Raw genomic sequence first — 6,913 nt, forward strand, 5'->3', positions numbered from 1 at the left:
ATGGTTTTCTGTTAAATATACACGTCTCTCTCTCTCATCTCATTTATTCTCTCCCCAAATAATTTATGGTTGCTGATGTTTTTTGATGATAAATGGTGTTCAATTTAGTATAAATATTTAGTTATGTATCTATGATTTTTGCATTTCTTTATTGATTTTGCCTACATTTTCGGTCATTTCCGTCATGTTCTATTTAGTTTCTATATGGAATTGATTTTTATTTTTGTTTGTTTTTGTAGATATTTAAATGATCTATAGAAGCCCGAACATAAGTTGTTGGTTGAAGCTTTGTGATCAAGTTATTCGAGATGTTCTCAACGGATCTACTGTAAAGACATAATTTTAGGTTTTCAATGTAAGTAATCTTCCATTTTCTTTGCATTTTTATGCATTTCTTCATTGCTTTTGCCTACTTTTCGATCCTTTCTATCATGTTCTATTTAGTTTCAATGTAGAGTTGAGTTTTTTTTTTAACATTATGTTGAATTGAGTTATTTTTTTTATTGTTGTAAATCTTTTAGTGATCTATAAAGTAAATAACCTTTCATTTTCTCTATATTTTTATACTTTTTTTTTTTTGCTTTTGCTTACATTTCTGTCATTTCCATTATGTTATCCTTAGTTTCTATGTGGAATTGTTTTTTTTTAGAATATTATGGGAAGTTGAATTATTTTTGTTTGTTTGTGTAGATCTTTGAGTGATCTCCATAAGTCCTAATATGATTTATTGATTGAAGCTTTGTAGATTAAGTTGCTCGATATGATTTGAGTAATATTTGTAATATTGGTGAATTTTTTAACTATTCTCAATCATTTCTTTTGATGTATCTCATTTTGTAGATAAATCTAAGATCTAATGAAACCTTAACTGTATTTCTTGATTGGAGCTCTATCTTTTTTTTTCTCATCATTGGACGTGAAGACACCATTTTTTAGAAATCATTGAATCAAATTTCAACAAATAAAGAATATTATAGTATTATTTATTAGGTAATTAAAAAAATTTATATTATTGAGTTACTACTATACATTAAATATTTTCATTAACACGGATAACATTTGTATTAATTCAAATAATAAAGGTGCTTTTACAAATTTTTTTGTAAATGTGTATTTTGCCTTTATTGTATATTTTCAAACTATTCGAATAAATTGCGGTTTTAGATAATTATAAAAATAGATATCGCTTAGTTAGTACTATATATTAAATATTTGCATTCTTTTTTATAACATTTGCATGTCTAACATTGAGATTAGGATTTTTATTTTCAAATATTGATTCCATTGACACGATTCATGGATTTAATTAATTAAATATTTTCAAAATAATGCATCAAATTTATAATTATTTAATACAATATTCAATTTTAAAGATAAATTCCTTCATGTAAAATTTTTTAGTATCCCTGTAATGTTGTAATATTGTTTTATCACAAATAGTATATCCGAATTATTTACTTTTTCATAATTTTAAAGAAATCATAAATATTTAATCAAATTATTCAATTATGAGGATAAATTCAACAATATCTAAGATCATATTTTATTCAAAATATTTTTCAAAGATAAATATAGTTTAGTGATTAATATTAAATATTACATGCAACACACATGCATATTACTAGTGAAATCAATGTGCCAAACTGGCACATTTTTTATGTCGGACTTGACTCGATGCGGCACATTGTTTGTGCAAAACCAGACTTATTTTTCGGTTCAGCACGACAAAATAGAAAAGCTGGTGACATAAACATAGGTTAAACTCGGGTATAGTAGCAAAAGAAAATAATTGGGATTTACATAGTGACAGCAAAAGTGTTAACACATATATGTGCATGAACGGGCCACAACACTAATGTGGATTTGAAACACCCATCACAACTATATTTAGCTAGATGACGTTTGAATAATGGGTGTATGCCTTACAAAACAATTTCATCCTCAAAAAAAGGTAATGAAGAAAGTTCATTTCGAGGATGTATTATGCTCCTTTGGGAGCATGTTTTACTTATACTCCTTTGTCAAGAAGATCTATCTGGGAGATTTTTTTCGATCTGAATTTTTTGGACCGTCTAAAAATGGAAAAAGTTTATATAAAGTTGCAACTTTAAAATGTAGAATTAAAGATGCACTTCAAAACTTCATTGAAAAAGGTTGTTTTATTGTTGAAAAACCTTCTAATTGACCATCTCGACATCAAAATGTATGAATATGAGAACAAAAAAAAAAAAGATTTTTCGTCCAAAAAATAGTGCATCTTGCAACACATTATTTAGACCATCCATTTTCAGGATTTTCATATGCTTATAGATCTACTTGATTTTAATCATTGTTTTAATTTAAAATTTTAGAATTAGACATGAAAATAGATTTTAAGATAATCCTAATGATTTTTATACCAAAATTACATGTTATGATAAAATTTCGAGGTGCGCATTAATTGGATTATTTAAGGTTGCAACCTTGTAGAAACCACACATTTTAAAAATTTGTAAATAATTATTATTAAAATAATTGAAATTTGAGTTTTCTAAAACTTAGATCTCACCATCTAAAAACTAGATGGTCTATATTCAATTTGGAGATATTATTTTTTCAAGTGCATAAAGTGTATAATTAGGAATTTTTTCTATTAAAGTTAATCTATAACCTGAATTCAAAAAATTAGCGGTTGTAAAATTGATTCTAGGTGGGGTTTCTCCTGAAGGAATAACTAGACATTCTACTATGGCGGGTGTAGAATATTTTTTACAACCCCGTTAAAGTAATTTTCCTTAGGAGATTGTGAAGACATTTTAAAAAGGAAAAAGTTTATATAAGGTTGCAACCTTAAAATATATAATTATAGATTCACCTCAAGTATCTATCAGAAAGGTTGAATGTTGAAAAACCCTCCAATTGATCATATCGACATTGAGATGTATGAAAACCCTCTAATTGATCATCTCGACATTGAGATGTATGAAAACCCTTTAATTGATCATCTCGACATTGAGACGTATGAAAACCCTCTAATTGATCATCTAGAAATTGAGACATATGAATATGAAAAAAAAAAAAAATTCGTATAGGACCCTAATTCATCATATTATTTTCTGGTTGACCCTCCTTTCTTTTTTCTTTGAAACGGCATAAGGAAACCCTTAAAGATTTCACCATACCCCCTCATCTCTTATCTCATTTTTTTTATTGAATTTTGATTATAAAAATTTACTCCAAAAAATATTTTTATACCATTTCAACCCAGAAACTTGAGAGAAAGAAAAAAAAAAAAAATTTGATGGGGAAAAGAGAAAAGGATGGTTAAAAAAGTTTTTGAGTTGAAATGGTATAAAAATATTTGTTGGGGCTAATTTTTATGATAAAAAATCAATAAAAGAAAAAGACAAGAGATGAGGGGTGCGGTAAAATCTTTAGGGGTTTCTTCATGCGGCTTGGAAAAAAACGGAAAGAGGGTCCACCATGAAATAATATGAGAAATTAGGGTTCTATATAAAATTTTGCCAAAAAAACAATTGAGTCTTATAAATAGTGCATCTCGCAACACATTATTTAGACCGTCCATTTTCAAGATTTTGATATGTTTATAGATCTACTTGGTTTTAACTATTTTAGGAGTTTAAAATTTTCTATTTAGATATGAAAATAAATTTTAAAAGAATCTTAAAAAAAATTTACAACATAATTACATCTTATGATAAAATTTGGAGGTGCGTCTTAATTGGATTGTTTAAGATCGCCATCACACCCTTTAAAAATTAACTCCAAAACTGAAATCGTTTTCAGGTAAGAGGAAGAGGACCATTACTTAGTAAAATAATCCTTATTTTAATAAATTAAATGCCATCCCCTGAACATTGGGGATCCGTGGCGCAATGGTAGCGCGTCTGACTCCAGATCAGAAGGTTGCGTGTTCGATTCACGTCGGGTTCAACATACTCCGATTTCCCACGTCAAATTTTTATTTCACATGCACTTATTTACATCGAAATATTTTTCGTAGAATTAGGTTTTTTATTTGCAATAAATTTCAATACTTCTCAAGAAGATTAAAAAAAAAAAAAAACTATCCTTTTTTCAACACGCTTCTTTTGTTTTTTTACTTGAATAAATTGTATTACCTCAAAGATATTAAAATCAGAAAAAAGAAAAAAAGAAAAAAAAAATAGAAGATTCTGCAATTCATTTTTCAATATGCTTCTATCATAATTCTTTTTTTTACACGGCACACATTTAAGTCAAAGTATTTCTCGTAGATTAGCTTTTTTTACTTGAAGTATCTTGCAATACTTCGCAAGAAGACTAAAACCACAAAATACCACGCAAGAAGATTACAATTCTTTCTTGTTTCATGATCGCTACAGATGATCGCTGCCCCAAAATTTTCAAATATAGAAATGGTCTATTCCTCACAAAGTTCATTGTTTTATATGGTTGGCTGGGTAAAATAAAATTCTTACCATTGATAATCTCATTAAAAGAGAAAAGATCTTGCCCAATGTATGCTTAATGTGTAAAGAGGATTGGGAGTCGATTTCACATCTATTTCTTTACTGTCGCCTTGCCACAGGTATTTGGAACTATTTCTTTGGTTTGCTGGGCTTTAGAATGACTCTATCTCAAAGTGCTTTAGGTATCATATCACAATTAATATTTCCAGCTCTACCTAAAGTGGGGTATGTGATTTGGCAAATTGCAAGAGGTGTTGGGTGTTGGAAAATTTGGAAAGAGCGGAATAGACGTACTTTTGAAAGACAATGGCTTTCTGTTGATGGTCTTCTACAATATATACTTCATACTATATGGAGTTGGTTATCTGTCACCAAAGATAGGAGAAGGATTACTGAGATCGATGTGCGTTTAAATTTAACCAATCTTGCTTTTTCTGATAGGACAAGGCCGAGAATGAATGGCAGATGGATACCCCCTGTACTAGGCTGTTTGAAGCTAAACTTTGATGGTAGTTCTATAGGTAATCCTAGGAATACAGGGTTGGAGGTGTAGTGCGAGATTGGATTGGGTCAATTATTCTCTCTTATGCTGGACCTATTGGGTGGGCAACAGCTAACATGGCAGAATTCACAGCGTTGCTTAGAGCCTTGAATTTGGAACATTTTATTGTTGTGGAAGGTGATTCTTTAAATGTGATACAGTGGTGTAACAAGGAACTTCGTGTTTTTTGGATGTTGCGATCGATTTGGGGCCAAGTTTTGGACTTAGAAGGCGTATTATCGCTATCCTTCCAGCATGTGTTTAGAGAATCTAATGGTATTGCTAATGGATTGGCTAAGAGAGGGGTGTCGATGGATTCCTTTTCGATTTTGAATGATGCAAATACTGAGTGATCTGAGTACTGAGAGTTGTAATCATAGTTTAATTGGTTATAAAATTTGATAACATTTGTCAAAAAAAGATTACGACAAAAAAAAAAAAAAACTCGTAATTCTATTTTCAATATTACTTGTAATAAATTGCAATCTTTCTCACGAGGGCTAAAAGCCAAAAAAAAGCAAAAAAAAAAAAAAAAAAAAGCATAATTTTTTTCATTATGTGTTTACTTGTTTACTTACAAATAAAAATAAAAATATTTCTCATAAATTTACGTGTTTACTTGCAAGAAATTGCAATATTTCTCAGGAAGATTAACTCAAAAAAGAAAGTGCCTTTTCAGTCGAAATATTTCTCAACATTATTTTTTAAAAAATGTTGAAATATTTCTCACGATTAAAACAAAAAACAAAAGACACAGTGATACATCTTTATTTCAATCAATATTGAAATATTTCTCATACGATTTGTTGTTTCAATTGCAATGAATTGAAATATTTCTCAGGAAGATTAAAGCCAAAAAATGCCGTTTTAGTACTGCTTAAAGAGATCTAGAAAAAAAAAATTGATACTTCTTAGGGAGATTAAAAAAAAAAAAAACCATAGTTCTTTTTTCAATAAATTTTTTTAAATCATAATTATTTTTTCTAAATCGATATATTTCTTGTAGATTAGCTTTTTACTTAAAATATATTGCAATACTTTGCAGGAAGATTAAAGCCAAAAAAAAAAAACCATAATTCTTTCGTAAATACATTCGTTTTTACTTGTAATGAATTGCAATCTTTCTCAGGAGGACTAAAACCACAAAAAAGAAAAAGAGAAAAAAAATTCTTTTTTCAATAGGCTTCTTTAAATCGAAATACTTCTCATAGATTTGCTTTTTTACTTGCAATAAATTGCAATATTTCTCAGGAAGATTAAGACCCAAAAAAAAGGTGCCTTTTTCGATCAAATTATTTCTCAATATTAAAAGGAAAAAGTTTATGTAGAACTATGGATGCACCTCAAAAATCCATCGGAAAAGGTAGTTTTAATGTTGAAAAACCTTTTGATTGATCATCTCGACATTGAGATGTATGACCATAAAAAATAAAAATATTTTAAATCTCAGAAATAATGTATTTTACAATATATTATCTACACCGTCCATTTTCAAGATTTTCATAAGTTTATAGATCTACTTGATTCTAACTATTTGTTAAATTTAAATTTTATAATTAGATATAACAATAGAATTTGAAATAATCCTAAAGAACATTTTACATCAAAATTATATACCATCATCAAATTTGAAGGTACACTTTATCTCTACAGCTACGGATGCATCCGTATGCCAATTGCACCCATATAAAACATGCCTCTTTACTAGCAATAAGTCAAATACTTCTCAAAAGCTTAAAACAAAAATGCAATAATACCTTTTTATTTCAACAAATATCGAAAAAAATTGTTTTAAATGCAATAAATTGAAATATTTCGAAATATTTTTCATAAGATTATCGAAATATTTTTCATAAGATTTGCTGTTTTAATTGCAATAAATTGTAATATTTCTCAAGAAAATCAAACATAAAAAAGAAAA

At 28.3% G+C, this 6,913-nt stretch overlaps 1 non-coding gene across 1 annotated transcript; it reads left to right on the forward strand.

Moving 5' to 3' along the window:
* The first annotated feature begins 3,861 nt into the window (after window positions 1–3,861).
* TRNAW-CCA (transfer RNA tryptophan (anticodon CCA)) lies at window positions 3,862–3,933 on the forward strand. Its single transcript has one exon. It is a non-coding gene; the product is annotated as a tRNA-Trp (tRNA).
* Window positions 3,934–6,913: the final 2,980 nt, after the last annotated feature.

This window comes from Amborella trichopoda, chromosome 1 (genome assembly GCF_054954075.1).
Source record: "Amborella trichopoda isolate Santa Cruz 75 chromosome 1, AtrichopodaSantaCruz75HAP2 v2.0, whole genome shotgun sequence".
Classification (NCBI taxonomy): Eukaryota; Viridiplantae; Streptophyta; class Magnoliopsida; order Amborellales; family Amborellaceae; genus Amborella; species Amborella trichopoda.